General features: G+C 45.4%; 1 protein-coding gene across 1 annotated transcript in view; it reads left to right on the forward strand.

The window, feature by feature from the left end:
* Positions 1–17887, forward strand: part of LOC134932198 (nuclear receptor ROR-alpha) — a 744021-nt gene that overhangs the window by 358738 nt on the left and 367396 nt on the right. The window lies entirely within an intron of this gene.

Genomic DNA, 17887 nt, shown 5'->3' on the forward strand with positions numbered 1-17887 from the left:
ATCTACTAATGTACAATAAAGTCAATTTGTGTTCACTGGCTATATGAGGTGTTAAGGTGGTTTAAGCAAATCAGCACTGATATAATTACATCTAGCAAACAGTAATATGCTTTTGTACACCATTGGTGTTTCTGTGCAGGTTTTTCATGGTGAGGATCATAAATTCTAGAAATGTTTAGGCACAAGCAGGGCCATGGAGAGCGCCCACTGGTCCTGATACTGAGGTGGGGGGGGGGGGGGGGGGAGAGGGGGCATGGCCCAATCTCGGGGAAGGTGGGGGGATTGTCTCCTGTTTCACACGGGATGTCTGCGGTTTTACTGGGTCGACATCTCTCCCCCTCAGCAGTGGAGGTACTAATTACCAGGGCGCTCTGTAGCAGCTGACCCAGGCCCAGGCTGCACTCCTGTCAGCTCCTCCAAAAAGCCCAGGCCCTGGTGATTATTCCTTCTACCACCCCCCAACCCCCCATAGCACCCTTGCACACACGATCCCATGAAAGCTAATGTTTCAAGATTTCATCAAGTATGTAATAAAAAACCTGGAGCCATGAACTAAACCTGGAGACAAATTGGTAATGTGGATCAGATGTAATGTAAGGAATCCATTAACACTGTCACTACTGGCATCCCAGAACTTATCCCTGTGTGTATGGATACAAATAAATAATATATTTATTTTTTTTACAAAAACCGATGATGATGATATGTGTGAACATATTGTAATAGTTACCATTGCGTAATGTACAATCTTGAGAATCTGGATGAGCGGGGATCACTAGTTTGCCTGAGGAAGAGGGTGATACTTACAGCCATAGTAATTGTGCTGTACAGATGTGGAGATGTAGATAGTGACAGATGGCATAGATTACAAATGTGTGACATTCATATACAAATTATGTACCTTTACAAACTGGCATATGAGAGGTACAAGCTAAAAGGTTATGGATGCATTACAGATGCGCGAGGTGGCGTTGATTGGTAGGTATTAAAATGGCCGTGTAGTGGGGGTCATTCCGAGTTGTTCGCTCGCTGCCGTTTTTAGCAGAATTGCGATCAGGCAAAAAACCGGCAGTTCTGCGTATGCGTATGGGCCGCAGGGTGCACACGCTAAGTAATTTCACACAAAACTATGCAATTTTACACAGGGCCGAGCGACGCTTTTCAGTCGCTCTGCTGATCGGTGAGTGATTGACAGGAAGTGGGTGTTTCTGGGTGGAAACTGAGCGTTTTCCGGGAGTGTGCTAAAAAACACAGGCGTGCCAGGCAAAAACGCAGGAGTGGCTGGGAAAACGGGGGAGTGGCTGGCCAGACGCAGGGTGTGTTTGTGACGTCAAACCAGGAACCAAACAGTCTGCAGTGATCGCAATTTAGGAGTAGGTCTGGAGCTTCTCAGAAACTGCAGGGAAATATTTAATAGCAGAACTGCTAATCTTTCGTTAGCAATTCTGCTAAGCTAAGATACACTCCCAGAGGGCGGCGGCCTAGCGTGTGCAATGCTGCTAAAAGCAGCTAACGAGTGAACAGCTCGGAATGAGGGCCAGTGTTAGTGTATAAAAGGTGGCTTGATAAGATGGAGTATTCAGTGAAAGAGGAAATAAGTCTTTCTAAGTCATTAAAGATCGTCCCAAAAAGTTTACAATTTTCATTTAAGTAGCAATTGTACATATAAATATTGGTTACTTTTAGCAAGTTAAGTACCTTTAAAGCATGAATATGATAATCATTGTTATTAGTTATCATCTTAGAAATCTCATTTTCAAAACCATTCTGGAGGGTAAACATTAATCAGTCTTCCACAGATCACAGCTTTGAGAATGTCATGAGATGGCAGAGGATGGGCACATACAGAGCTCAGAGGGGCATTTCAAAGCTTCTCTGCTCACTGCATTGTAAATACTGTTATCAATAAGTATAAGCAGTGTGAACAAACACCCCAAGAAGAAACTTAAATGATAGAGCTGGTTCCTATAGTCTAATTCTTTCAAGCCACCTTAACATTTCATATTATAGAGCTTACAATCTTGTTAACCCCTTCACTGCAGAGAAAATGGGGCTCAACCTCTGGATATACAACAAGGTTACAGAGGACGTGCCCATTGTCACCCGCAGTGAGGGGATAAAGAAGAGAGCATTTTTACCTATCCTCACTGGTCCTATGTATCCACTCTGAATAAGAATGTTCTAAGTAACTTGCACCTGTAGCACCTTATACCTGCAGAGGCAGATTTGGGGTGGGCAAGCGCAAGTAATGCACAGTAGGGTTATGTACACGTAAGCGTAGAACACTGCCAAGAGATACAATTAGACTCTCCTAAGAGGTGAATCTACTGCAGCTCTTTAACCCTTGATGTAACGATCCATTAACCTGATTAGCATCAGCACATATATTTACTTGTTAAGATTAAAAAAATAAGAATTTTTAAGAAAGCTCCCTGCAGCCTAACCCTAACCTCTCCTCTCCCGCAGCCTAACCCTAACCTCCAGGGGTGGTGCCTAAACTTAAGTCCCCCTCCCCGTCCCTAAATCTAACCCTCCTGCTGTACTCACAGTCGCGATGCCGGCTGTCTGGATTCTGGCTTCAGTGTCCTGACTTTTTCAGGATTCCGGCATAGGTATTTTTTGAATAGAGTATTTTTATTCAACGAAGATGAAAGTGATACAGACATTTCGATATATATCGGGAAAATTCAATTGATGTTATACACCGTACACAGTCACATAACCTTCCCAAACAATGGGGGTCATTCCGAGTTGTTCGCTCGCAAGCTGCTTTTAGCAGCTTTGCACACGCTAAGCCGCCGCCTACTGGGAGTGTATCTTAGCTTATCAAAATTGTGAACGAAAGATTAGCAGAATTGCGAATAGACACTTCTTAGCAGTTTCTGAGTACCTTCAGACTCACTCGGCATCTGCGATCAGTTCAGTGCTTGTCGTTCCTGGTTTGACGTCACAAACACACCCAGCGTTCGGCCAGACACTCCTCCGTTTCTCCAGCCACTCCCGCATTTTTCCCCATAAACGGTAGCGTTTTTTCGCACACACCCATAAAACGGCCAGTTTCCGCCCAGAAACACCCACTTCCTGTCAATCACATTACGATCACCAGAACGAAGAAAAAACCTTGTAATGCCGTGAGTAAAAAACCTAACTGCATAACAAATTTACTTGGCGCAGTCGCACTGTGGACATTGCGCATGCGCATTAGCAACTAATCGCTCCGTTGCGAGAAAAAAATAACGAGCGAACAACTCGGAATGACCCCCAATATACGTATAGTATAATCGTAGCAGGTAGTCACAAGACCACATAGTGTCAGCCCACAGAAACCATATTTTCTAAACTCTGTAAGCAAATTTCAAAGCACTTACTTAACATTTTTTAGTTTCTCCCCAAAATAATTCAATAAACCCCCCAACTGGGAGGCCAGGTATAGCCTACAAAACACCTAATAACAAAAACAAAAAAAAACAAAAAACAAAACACATAATCAGAACAGAACAAAATAAAACCATCCAACCTAAATTCACATAGTTATGCGAGGTGAGATGCGATAGCAATATAGTGTAGTATAAGGGAGAAGAGTCTGGCTCGCCTCCGCAAGTCCCAAGTAACAGACCATCGTAAAGGCTCAATACATCTTAAGTTTTAAATCTTAAGGGCAGGGGAGGAATATATAGAGTTAATCCAAAAGGACCATATTTTCTCGTGTTTAGAGAGGGCATTGGTTTTCATATAAATATAATGATCCTTCAATATGGTGTCATTTACCAGGGCTTTAAATACAGACATCGTAGGGGAATGCGGAGCCATCCATGTCCACGCAATGCATACCTTGGCGAGGGCGCAGATGTTATGAGCATACAAGCCCTCCCACCTAGACCCAGAATCAGGTTCTCCTACCCCCAAAATACAAAATCCCGGAGTCAGCATACCTCTCAATATCCCCGTATGTTACAGAATCGACCCGACCCCAGCCCAGAACGCCTGCAAGGATGGACACTCCCACACGAAGTGCCAGAATGATCCGCCAGCAGCCCCGCACTTAGGACAAGCGGCAGCACCACCAGCTCCAAATCTAGCCAGCCTGTTCGGCGTTATATATGATCTATGCAAAATAAAGAGTTGAATTTGTTGGAACCGTAATGACTTGGTAACTTGGCTCAGGTTCCCCAGTGCAGCCTCCCAATCCTCCACATCTATTGAGCCCAAATCACGCTCCCAGGGCTCCTGAAGGTTCGAGAGCGGGTCTGCATGGATTGTTTTAATAAGGTACGAGTAAGTGAAAGAGCTCACCTTGACCCGACCCAGTGAACTTAAAAAGGTCTTAATGGGGAAGGAAAGGAGCACTGGGGGATAATCCCCGAACTGTGACTGCAAGGCGTGCCTGAGCTGCAAAAATCTATAAAAGTGAGAGTTCGGAAGACCAAACTCCTCCTTTAGTTGCTGAAAGGATTTCAATGTACCATTGCTATACAACTGGGATATGGAGATCACTGAGTATGGAGCCCACACCGTCCCCCCGTCCAGAGACCCCAGTTCATGGAGCGATGCGGAGTGCCAAAGGGGAGTATCCGGGTCCATACCATCATACCCAAGCATACCCGTCAAAGCCAGCCAGATCTTCATGGCTTGAAAAACAATACGGCGTAGGTATTTTGACGGGTGTCGGAATTCTGGCATCGGTATTCCAGCTACCGGGATCCTGACATCCGGCATCTTGACCGGATCTCCTGGTGTCTGGCTATAACCGTTAAGCTTGGTCCTTTGTCACTGGATTCCCTGGTTTGCCTTTCATCCCCAGTCCATCTTTGCCCCTTCCTAACATAAATTGCAAAAACAGCAATACACATGAGGTTGCAATATTGTGGATGTATGTTTAGCATACATAAGACCTATTCAGCATCAGTAGCTACTAAATAGCAGAATCTGCTACTGCTTCTATCGCATGCTGGGGGCCACCCAGTTTGCTAATCAGCGGCCAGCGATGCATTCGCAAAACAATTGCTTTCGCATAGATGAGTCGGGCTGTATATGCAGAAGGAATGCCGCCATTTTTTGGATCGCAGTGGCCGCGTATGATGTCACATGGTCGCCCTGAAAATGGTCCGAACATGCCTCCAGTGTCCAGACCACACCCCTGCAATACCACGTGTACGCCCCCCGACAGTCGCCTCTGTCAATCATCGTGTGATCGCATCCTTCTGGAATGTGATCGCACTGTGAACGATTGTGCACTCGTGCTGCGGCCCCTGCGCATGCACAGCAGTCCGAAAAACGCACATTTGTGATTTCCGGACTTCTGCAATGCTTACTGAATGAGGGCCATAGGTCCCTTCTGTCACATTCATTAATATGCACCTGGCTTGTCCCACTGCATGACTCAGGAAACTGGGTATATTGCTAATATCTACTGGCTACCTCCCTGTTTGGATACTTTGGATAAGAACTAGAGGCGGCAAGCTAACTGTACAATTTTTGATTATTCATAAAAACAGTAATGTTGCAACTGCATCTATAATCTGATATCCCATCCCTTCCATTCACTCGCTGTGGACATGTGCTAATAGAAGTAGCTGTCGTAATGTAGAGGAACTGTGGGAACAAGACTAACCCATGGGTATGGTTACACAATCTTTTTTTTTTATTGATTCCGTTTTATTTTTTTCATCTAATTTTTTCCCCCCTTAATTCATCAGCGACATCCAAACTAAACAAAAGCTATTTCTAGTTACAGAATATGACAAACATGTGCTATGTTTTTAAATTGGGTATGGGTCGTTGGGTAGACACAACTTAGGTTGACAGTCATTAGTCAAAAAGTGGACATTTAAAAAAAAAAAATGTTGGTGTCGTTTTCTTCGTAAAGTGACGGGAAAACCCAATTAGTGCACCGTGTCCCCTCGCATGGCTCGCTTCGCTCGCCATACTTCGGGCAAGGTGCCGCGCTTCGCTCGGCACAGGTTACTATTACAAATCTTTGTAATAGAATTTAGGTGGTAACGGTGTAGGGCGCCAGACCCAAGTGACAAAACTTATGATTAGAAGTTAGGTGTATGTGGTCATAATCGACAAAACATTCATATAACAAATAATTGGATACGTTCCTTATTATTACTTGAGTTTGAGCGTGTAGAGAGTTCTGTTCCCCTCCTGAATCAGCAAATCTTTGTCCTCAGGATTTTTTTATAAATCATCCAATGTCATAAAAAACAAGAGGAGGAGAAATCTCGTATAACACCGTTTTATTCTCTTTTAAAACAAAATATTTGTAAAAAACATCTAAAAACATGTATCCTTTATCCAATGCAAATAGAGCACATGCAGCCGGTGTACAGCTATACTGAGTGTGAGAATAGTGTGAGAATAGGATAATTACCAGATGGTCAGAGGAAACAAAGTCCTCAATACAGCAAAGGATCTTAAGCACCAGTCAGCCTCCCGGGAAATGGCGTTCTGGATTTTGCGGCAATCACCTCTCCCACAGACAGCAAAACGTCACCTTCAGCTGATCCAACGCGTTTCAGGACTTGCTAGTCCCTTTCTCAAGGCTAGTGTGCTCACTACTCACAGGTTACCCCTTTTATTCCCTGGCCGACCAATAGAATCTTCAATCAAAGATAAACATATTTCATGTGTGTTAAAACATGGCTCCCTCCATTTGTTGTATGCGGTTGCCGTGGCAACCCGTTCTGATCAGGCATTTTCCATAGACAAAAAACAATAAAAAACGATAGATAATAAATCCCATATATCATAAACATTAACATATCTTATTCGACTATTTCCCCAGACGTTCTATACATTAATAATAACATTAAAAAGTCAGTGTAAACAAACTCCTCATGATCGCGATGCGTCACTTCCGGTTGTTCTATCAGTGACGCTATTCGCTTCCTGTTCACCGTTACCACCTAAATTCTATTACAAAGTCTGTTTTCCTGGGGAGTGGGAGACATCCCCCTTTTTGGTGGTTACAGTTTAGGCAGCCATCCCTGCGCATTTGTTAGGTGCTCCAAATCTTTTTTCCTGTACTATTACAAATCGTAATCCACGTGGATCGTTAAGTATGAAAAAAATCCAAAAAATTAAGAAAAAAATGTGAAAAACTCATGTTGACCTTTTGACTGTCGACCTAGTACATGTCGACCTAATGACCATGTCGACCTAATGCATGTTGACCTTCAGTGGTCGACCTAATGACTGTCGACCTAAGCTGTGTCGACCTAATGACCATATTCCTTTAAATTAATAGTAAATTATTTTGTTCTGTTTTAGGACCTTATTCAGTAAGACAGAATCTGCTACTCTTGCAATCGCATGTTGAGGGCCGCATATCGCAGGGCAAGGCTACCCAGCATGGAGGGGTCAAGTATCGGGTCCCAAGGTTCAGAGGGGCCCTGAGATTCATGAGTACATAAACAGTGTTAGGCGCCGGGGTCCGCTCGGCCGTGCGGCCCGGCGCCTAGCAACCAGGGACGCCGTGCGCGTTCAGCCGCCGGCTCCCTGGCAACGCTAAGACGCCGGGCGCACGGAGCCGCTCTGACCTTAGCAACGGGGACGCCACGTTCAGCCGCGTTCCCCGTTGCTGGGTCTATTCTCATTACCCTGATTATGTGCTGGCCGTGCAGCATGCAAGCTGCACGGCATTTCTATTTGATTGTCCTGTCTGGATCCTGATTGGAGGGTGCCTGAATAAAGGCACCCTCAGGACTTCTTACAGACGCCGGTGATAGCTTCCTGTTTGCCTGTGTCTGCTGCAGAGAGTTCCCAGTCCCGGTCTTTTCGGTTGTTCCTGTCCTCAGAGATCCTGTACTCGGAAGTTACCATCTGTTCCTGGAGTCTGACCGAGCACCTTTAACATCTGGTGGTGTTCGTGAGTCGCGGCGCAGCCGTGTGTTGCGGCTTGTCCGCTTCTGTTTATTATTTTGTTTAATTGTGTTCTGGAGCTTTGCGGAGGATTCCGCTTCCACAGATCCACTCTGGTGTCCGGCGGTGCCGGATAGGAGTGTCGGATCAGTGGATCCTTGGTTGTCCTTTTTCCTGGCGGCTAGTCCGCACATACCTTTTGATTTAGTTAGTTAGCTTGTAACCCCTGGCCTGGTTGCTTAGTCAGAGGGCCCCTTGTTATCACCCTGTCTCGGACTTCCCCTTGTCTCCCATTAAGACCTGCGGGGGCATCGGGGTTGGGCAGACATAATCCGCCCTTCGAACGCGGCTGCCATGGGCTCAAGCAACCATAGTCTCGCAGGGGATTTCTGATAACACGGGCGAGACAACGGAGTTAGGGCGCCAGGGGTTACTAGGCTATCCAGCTCCCACAACCAGCTTATTTTCCTGTACTCAGATCCCTGCCATAAGATCTCCTCCGGTCTGGAGTACAGGAATCATAACATTATCACCGGCCTACAAAAGAAAAGATTTAACTTACAGTAAATTTTTTCACTTTTTAGTTGGGAGATTTTTGTCGGCCTTATGAATCCCACCGGTGTTGGGCCAAACCCTGGCCAGCTTCTTGTTAGTCAGATTCAGGAACTTACTCAGATGGTTCAGGATCTGTCCCTCCGGGTGAGGTCACAGGAAGATCTGTTACGGACTTCCCCGAGGGTCATCCCTGAACCAAAAATGCATCTGCCTGACCGTTTTTCTGGGGATAGAAAACAGTTTTTTAATTTTAAAGAATCTTGCAAACTGTATTTTCGTTTAAGACCAGTTACCTCAGGTACAGAGGCTCAGCGGGTTGGGATTATTATTTCTCTACTTCAGGGGGATCCTCAGACCTGGGCTTTTGGTTTAAAGACAGACGATCCGGCCTTATCGTCTGTAGACGCCTTTTTAAAATCTTTAGGGCTATTGTATGACGACCCTGATAGAGAGGCGTCCGCAGAAAGTCAGTTGCGTGCTCTTAGACAGGGTAGGAATCCCGCAGAGAATTATTGTACGGAGTTTCGCCGTTGGTCGAACGACTGTGGCTGGAATGACCCAGCCCTGCGCAGTCAGTTTCGCCTCGGCTTATCGGAATCTATAAAAGACAGTCTCCTCCAGTATCCCGCTCCTGAGACCCTCGATAACCTCATGGAGCTATCTATTAAAATAGATCGTCGGCTCAGAGAGCGGAGGGCTGAAAAAGGGGCATCTGTCGGGTCCTCTCCCTGGGTTCCTTCCATTCCTGTAGACATAGAGGAGCCTATGCAGATTGGTCTCTCCAAATTGTCTCCGGAAGAAAGAACCAGGAGGCAAAATTATGGTCTGTGTTTATACTGCGGAGGTAAGGGACATTTTGCCCGTAGTTGTCCAAACAAGTTGGGAAACTTCCTGACCAAGTGAATTGTGAGGGGGTTCACTTTGGTCTGCAGCTCATCTCCTCAAATAATTCACTGTTGGTTCCTGCTAAAGTTTCCTATGGCAGCCTCTGTTCCTCGGTCTCTGCTTTTGTGGACAGTGGAGCTGCAGGAAACTTTATGGATTTAACTTGGGCCAAGGCCTTAGGTATTCCTCAGCTAACCTTAGGTAGGTGTATCACCATGCATGGTTTAGATGGGAGTCCTTTATCCAATGGGGTTATTTCTCTATGTACACCTCCTGTTTTGCTCTCGGTGGGAGCTCTGCATTCTGAAAAAATTGAGTTTTTCCTTACCCATTGTCCAGCAGTTCCTGTGGTTCTGGGTCATCCTTGGCTGGCCTTTCATAATCCCGTCATTGATTGGCAGTCTGGGGAGATCCTACAATGGGGTACCATCTGTGATAAAGAATGTATTACGCTTCCTATCCGAGTAGCTGCCGCCAGTTCCGCACATATTCCTGGGGAATACCAGGATTTTGTTGATGTGTTTTCCAAGGGCAATGCGGATATTTTGCCTCCCCATAGGCCTTATGATTGTGCCATTGAGTTAATTCCTGGTGCCACGTTGCCTAAAGGAAGGTTATATGCATTGTCTGGTCCTGAAACTGTGGCCATGAATGAGTATGTGAAAGAAAGCCTTGGGAAAGGGTTTATCAGGCCATCTAAATCCCCTTTAAGTGCAGGTTTCTTCTTCGTAGAGAAGAAGGATGGTTCACTCAGACCCTGCATTGACTTTAGAGCTTTGAATAAAATCTCAGTAAAGAATACTTACCCTCTGCCACTGATCTCTGTCCTCTTTGATCAGCTACGTTCGGCTGTTATTTTTTCTAAGATTGATCTTAGAGGAGCATATAACCTCATCAGAATCAGGTCAGGGGATGAGTGGAAAACGGCATTTAGTACTCAGTCGGGCCACTATGAGTATCTGGTCATGCCATTCGGCCTATCTAACGCTCCGGCAGTTTTCCAGGATCTCATTAATGATGTGCTCCGTGAGTTTCTGGGAAGATTCGTCGTGGTCTATTTAGACGATATTTTGATATATTCTGACTCCGTGGAACAACATGTTACCCAGGTGCGTCAGGTGCTAAAGAGATTACGTGAAAATCACTTATATGCCAAGCTGGAGAAGTGTGAATTTCATGTCACGGAAGTATCCTTTTTAGGGTACATTATTTCCCCTCGGGGATTCCGAATGGAACCAAAAAAGCTCCAAGCCATCCTTAGTTGGGCGCAACCCACCAATTTAAAAGCAATTCAGCGCTTTTTAGGGTTTGCAAACTACTATAGAAGATTTATTCACTCTTTCTCTGACCTAGTTGCTCCCATTGTGGCACTTACTAAGAAGGGAGCAGATCCTACCAATTGGTCATGTAAAGCGGAGTTATCTTTTCAGGCCTTAAAACAAGCCTTTGTCTCAGCCCCTGTCCTTAGACATCCCAACCCAGAATTACCTTTCATTGTTGAGGTGGATGCCTCGGAGGTTGGAGTAGGGGCTATCCTTTCTCAGAAGGATCCAGATTCCCTTGAGTTACATCCTTGTGCCTTTATGTCCAGGAAATTCTCATCTGCAGAATCCAACTACGATGTTGGTAACCGGGAATTGCTGGCTATTAAATGGGCTTTCGAGGAGTGGAGACATTGGCTTGAAGGAGCTACCCACACCATTTCAGTTTTGACTGATCACAAAAATCTTCAATACATTGAATCGGCTAAACGACTGAATGCCCGACAGGCTCGTTGGGCTTTATTTTTTACTCGTTTCAAATTCATTATCACCTTCAGACCAGGTTCCAAGAATACCAAGGCAGATGCCCTGTCACGCAGTTTCCTTCCGGTTCAAGACAACAGTCCTGTTACTCCCATACTTCCGCCTTCAGTCATTCAGGCAGGTCTCACACAGGATGTATTTTCCCAATTAAAGCTGCTTCAACATCAAGCTCCGGGAAATACTCCTGCTAGTCGTCTTTTTGTTCCTGAGTTTTTGAGAGCAACTGTTTTGGCGGAATTTCATGATAGCAAAGTTGCAGGGCATCCGGGAATCGCTAAGACTTTGGAATTAGTATCCCGCTCAGTATGGTGGCCTGGTCTTTCCAAAGACATTAAAGAGTTTGTTTTTTCGTGTCAGGTCTGTGCACAGCATAAAGTTCCCTGTTCTTTGCCTATTGGTCAACTTATGCCCTTGAAAGTTCCTCTTAGGCCATGGTCGCATATCTCCATGGATTTTGTGGTGGATCTCCCTCTGTCAGCCGGATGCCGAGTCATATGGGTGGTAGTGGACCGTTTTAGCAAGATGGCCCATTTTATTGCTCTTCCCCGATTGCCATCTGCCCAGGGATTGGCAGTCTTGTTCCTCCGTCATGTTTTCAGACTCCATGGGTTACCCACTGATATTGTTTCTGACAGGGGTCCACAATTCATTGCGCAATTTTGGAAGTCTTTTTGTGCTTCATTAAAGATGAAATTATCATTAACCTCCGGCTATCATCCACAATCCAATGGACAGACTGAGCGAGTTAACCAATCTCTAAAACAATATTTGCGTTTGTACTCGGCCAAACTCCAAAATGACTGGTCTGAGTTTCTTCCATTGGCGGAGTTTGCTTATAATAATGCCTGTCATTCCTCCACCAATGTGTCTCCATTTTTTGCAGTTTTTGGTTTCCACCCCAGAGCTAATTCATTTTTTCAACATTCCTCTGTCTCCTCTCTGGCCCTGACCTCTCATCTTAAACTTATTTGGAAAAAAGTGCACCTGGCTCTCAGAAAAGCAGCTTTCCGGGAAAAAAAATTTTCTGACAGGCTCCGGCGGCCGTGCACTTTTAAAGTAGGAGACAGGGTGTGGTTGTCGACTCGCAACATCAAACTTCGACAAACCTCAGCCAGATTGGGTCCTAGATATATTGGACCATTTCTCATTATCAAAAAAGTCAATCCAGTTGCTTTCCGGTTACGTTTACCAAAAACTTTACGGATCGGAAATACCTTCCATTGCTCATTGCTTAAACCATATGTTTCGTCCAGCAGATTTCCTCGTAAAAAATCTCAGGGGAGATCACCAGTTAATGTACAGGGTCAGCAAGAGTTCTTGGTTGAGAAGGTTCTCGATTCCAAGTTGTCCCGGGGTCGGCTTTATTTTTTGGTGCATTGGAGAGGTTATGGGCCAGAGGAAAGGTCGTGGGTCCTGGATGAAGACCTTCATGCCCCAAAGCTCAAAAGGGCATTTTTTCGTGAATTTCCTCGGAAACCTGGCTTTAGGGGTTCCTTGACCCCTCCGCAAGGGGGGGGTACTGTTAGGCGCCGGGGTCCGCTCGGCCGTGCGGCCCGCCGCCTAGCAACCAGGGACGCCGTGCGCGTTCAGCCGCCGGCTCCCTGGCAACGCTAAGACGCCGGGCGCACGGAGCCGCTCTGACCTTAGCAACGGGGACGCCACGTTCAGCCGCGTTCCCCGTTGCTGGGTCTATTCTCATTACCCTGATTATGTGCTGGCCGTGCAGCATGCAAGCTGCACGGCATTTCTATTTGATTGTCCTGTCTGGATCCTGATTGGAGGGTGCCTGAATAAAGGCACCCTCAGGACTTCTTACAGACGCCGGTGATAGCTTCCTGTTTGCCTGTGTCTGCTGCAGAGAGTTCCCAGTCCCGGTCTTTTCGGTTGTTCCTGTCCTCAGAGATCCTGTACTCGGAAGTTACCATCTGTTCCTGGAGTCTGACCGAGCACCTTTAACATCTGGTGGTGTTCGTGAGTCGCGGCGCAGCCGTGTGTTGCGGCTTGTCCGCTTCTGTTTATTATTTTGTTTAATTGTGTTCTGGAGCTTTGCGGAGGATTCCGCTTCCACAGATCCACTCTGGTGTCCGGCGGTGCCGGATAGGAGTGTCGGATCAGTGGATCCTTGGTTGTCCTTTTTCCTGGCGGCTAGTCCGCACATACCTTTTGATTTAGTTAGTTAGCTTGTAACCCCTGGCCTGGTTGCTTAGTCAGAGGGCCCCTTGTTATCACCCTGTCTCGGACTTCCCCTTGTCTCCCATTAAGACCTGCGGGGGCATCGGGGTTGGGCAGACATAATCCGCCCTTCGAACGCGGCTGCCATGGGCTCAAGCAACCATAGTCTCGCAGGGGATTTCTGATAACACGGGCGAGACAACGGAGTTAGGGCGCCAGGGGTTACTAGGCTATCCAGCTCCCACAACCAGCTTATTTTCCTGTACTCAGATCCCTGCCATAAGATCTCCTCCGGTCTGGAGTACAGGAATCATAACAAACAGAGACACAAAACGTTTTAAATTGTGCGCACCGGCCGCCTACATCTTAAGTAAGCTGGCAACCCCTCCACTCGACTCGACCCCTTGACACCGCCATCATTAGGTCCTGTCTGGGCGTTTATACTGCCTCCTGTCACGCATATTATGAATGACATTGTGGCACAGCAACGTCATTACACATGATGCTGCATGTCCATTCCGTGTTTATTCCAACCACCGCAGCCCAAGCCAAGTAAGTTGAGCAGCACAGTAGGACACAGAGGCTCTTCGGGCAGTAGCTGCAGCCTGACCACTGTACGACTACGCTACCTACAGACTCCCTTCCTGTCTGGCCTGACAGTCCGCTGTCACACCTGTTATGAGGAGGCTGACAGCGCAGCAGCCTGTCTGAACTAACTGGTGTAGCACTGTAAGTCACAGTGTACTTTATTTCAGTTATTTGTTACATGTAAGGAGGGATGTCAGGGGAGGGTTGAAGGGGGGGGGGGTGTATGGAGGGGGCAGTTAGGAGGGCCTCCAGGGATATCAACATATGGGACCCCGAGATTTCTGCTGCCGGCCCTGTTGCTGCCCACCAACTGCGATCACAAATCTAATTGCAATCACGCCGCAATTAGAGTGTGCTCGCACAAATGACGGATGTCTCCTGCCGGAAACCCGCCTCCATTTTTTTTATCGCTGCGGCTGCGCGTAACGACATGCAGATGCCCCCCCCCCCCCAAAAAAAAAAAAAATGCTGCCGACATGCCTCCATTTTCCCGGCGCCTCCCCGAAAATACTTAGTCACTGCTCCCCTCCCTGCGAATGCCTCTGTCAATCAGGCAGAGGCGTTCACAGTTAATGCGACCCAGTCTCATAAACTGCTTGCGCACCCACAGGACGGGACCTGTGCGTGCACACGGCGGGGCCTTCTCAAATATTGTGGTTGCGATGCGAGCTGAATTAGGCCCTTAGATCAGATTGACTGAATAGATTCTTAGAACATAATTTAGATTGCCAACAGCTTAATACTTGTTTGCCTTTCACATTTATGTGATTACAGTAATCCTGTATTTAGAACATAGGGGGTCATTCCGAGTTTTCTTCGCTCGTTGCCGATTTTCGCTATATTGCGATTAGTCGCTTACTGCGCATGCGCAAGGTTCGCAGAGCGTATGCGCTTAGTTATTTTACACAAAAGTTAGGTATTTTACTCACGGCATAACAAGGTTTTTTCATCGTTCTGGTGATCGTACTGTGATTGACAGGAAGTGGGTGTTTCTGGGCGGAAACTTGACGTTTTCTGGGCGTGTGCGAAAAAACACTGGCGTTTCTGGTAAAAACGCAGGGAGTGTCTGAAGAAACGGGGGAGTGTCTGGGCAAACGCTGGGTGTGTTTGTGACGTCAAACCAGGAACGAAACTGACTGAACTGATCGCAATGGCTGAGTAAGTCTCGAGCTACTCAGAAACTGCTAAGAAATTTCTATTCGCAATTCTGCTAATCTTTCGTTCGCAATTCTGCTATGCTAAGATACACTCCCAGAGGGCGGCGGCTTAGCGTGTGCAATGCTGCTAAAAGCAGCTAGCGAGCGAACAACTCAGAATGAGGGCCATAGACAAGTGAACCCTCTTGTGTGCTTTGTATGTGTACTGTACTTAAACTGCACGTATCTCACAGACTGGATAGATTCTGCATGTTGGACCGTGATTATAAGTGTGTACTGCAAGTACTGGAATAGTTTTTCCTGAGACACAATTACAGGTTTAGCTGTGAGAGAGGTGAAGGGGATTCTTTGTGATAACCCCTTCTCTGGACAAGTTAGATATGACAGATGTGCTGACTCATCCCTAGACCTGGGAAAGTTTGAGGCTTCCAGCTGACGTCACACTATACAATCAAGTCGCCTACTTATTTCACAGAATTAATCTCATCATTTGGTTTAATTACTTCCTAAAGGGGCATTTCTACTAAATCAGCAATCTAAAATAACTTTCACTTTCAAAGGAATAAAAAAAATGTTCTAATTACCAAAACAAATGTTTCCATAATAGCAAAGATCTGACTTGTCGTATAGTGGTCTTCTTTGTCATTCCTTATACCTTCTGCAATTGTAGCTTCTTACGCTTAGATCACTAAGAACTTGTGTGTGCTACATACTGTATATTTTGTAAAGTATAATTTTCGTATAATTGTATGTGGAATGAGAATCATGTATCTGGAGTGGTCACATATTGCAGAGTTGAACTAAAAAGCAGAATCAATGTTTTTAGAAAGTACAGATCCTGCATTGGCTTGTAAAACGAACTGTGTAATCAATCACTTCTCAACTACTCTCCCTGAGACCTGGGGGGCTCCCCGAAATATGAGAATCTCCAGACGCTTCAAGAGAGTAGTGAATACAGTTTATAGAGACTACTTAGTGCGCAAATTAGCAGCTGAATCAGTAATTCTCTCCTATGAGGTTCCTTTAACCCTCACCACAAGTGCACAAAAAAGCAGAAAGATGGAGAGTTCAACTTAACTAGCGCTGATTGTGATTCCTTCCTTATTCCATATCATTCCATCAGTTTATCCAGAAAAAGTTATCATATGAAATGAAAAAAATGATGTATAGTGAAGTACCGTTTTAATTAATTGTGACAACACATATACATAACACATGTAAAACAATGCAACAGATAGGATCAGTTATTCAACAAAAAAATCCCCTAGAGATGCATGTGAGGCAATCAGTAATTACCAGAATGTTTGGGAACTGTGGTTTAAACAGTCCCTATCAGCGCATGTGTCCCAAAATGGGTGCTCCGGATCAGCCCATATGTCACCCAGGTTGTCACTGCTGGATCCTGGATCAACACAATCTCCTCACAAGCGTCTTTAACGGGAAAACCGACGCGTTTCAACTCTTTGCTAGAGTCTTTTTCAAGGTTGGGATGAATACTGATCCTGGCTTAACCTTTCCCTATTTAAATGTCCCTCCACCAATCGGATTCCATAGATCACAACAGGAGCAAATTGACTAATCAGTCCGCCCCTGATGACGTCACGCCAGGTCTCGGCATCTATTTCCGTATGTAGTGGTTGCCCTGACAACATAAACTCAATGTACTTCTCCTCTCCGGCTTCCGTCACGCTCATACATTATTTTTCAAAATATAAATACATAAAGAATAAATATATAATAACTAGATATTAGCAGCTTATCCGTAAAATTCAATATCTAGTTATTATATATTTATTCTTTATGTATTTATATTTTGAAAAATAATTTTGTGTATGATTATTTCAGAAATATTCATCCCTGCCAATACTTCACCGGAAGTGATGTCACTTTTTATTTATATCTGATGGTGTTTTTAAAATGGCTAAATTCATGGCTAGGGATGTTGAACATGACAAGTACAATATAAGGACAAATGTGGACTTCTAAAACGAGCAGTGAGGAATAAGATTGGTCTCATAGAGAGCGATACCGGAAGTGACGTTACGATAAGGTGAAGACAAGTCGGGTTGCCAGGACAACAAGGACGCCGGAGCATGAACGCTCCGTATGAGCGTGACGGAAGCCGGAGAGGAGAAGTACATTGAGTTTATGTTGTCAGGGCAACCACTACATACGGAAATAGATGCCGAGACCTGGCGTGACGTCATCAGGGGCGGACTGATTAGTCAATTTGCTCCTGTTGTGATCTATGGAATCCGATTGGTGGAGGGACATTTAAATAGGGAAAGGTTAAGCCAGGATCAGTATTCATCCCAACCTTGAAAAAGACTCTAGCAAAGAGTTGAAACGCGTCGGTTTTCCCGTTAAAGACGCTTGTGAGGAGATTGTGTTGATCCAGGATCAAGCAGTGACAACCTGTGTGACATATGGGCTGATCCGGAGCACCCATTTTGGGACACATGCGCTGATAGGGACTGTTTAAACCACAGTTCCCAAACATTCTGGTAATTACTGATTGCCTCACATGCATCTCTAGGGGATTTTTTTGTTGAATAACTGATCCTATCTGTTGCATTGTTTTACATGTGTTATGTATATGTGTTGTCACAATTAATTAAAACGGTACTTCACTATGCATAATTTTTTTCATTTCATATGATAACTTTTTCTGGATAAACTGATGGAATGATATGGAATAAGGAAGGAATCACAATCAGCGCTAGTTAAGTTGAACTCTCCATCTTTCTGTTTTTTTGTGCTTCAAGAGAGTAAGTAGATCTTAGACAAGATACTATAAATGTGAAAATGGGAGAAAACCATTTGCATCAGCTTTGCAGTAAGTAATCAACAGCTTCTTAT

The sequence above is a fragment of the Pseudophryne corroboree genome, chromosome 6, assembly GCF_028390025.1.
Source record: "Pseudophryne corroboree isolate aPseCor3 chromosome 6, aPseCor3.hap2, whole genome shotgun sequence".
NCBI classification, from domain to species: domain Eukaryota; kingdom Metazoa; phylum Chordata; class Amphibia; order Anura; family Myobatrachidae; genus Pseudophryne; species Pseudophryne corroboree.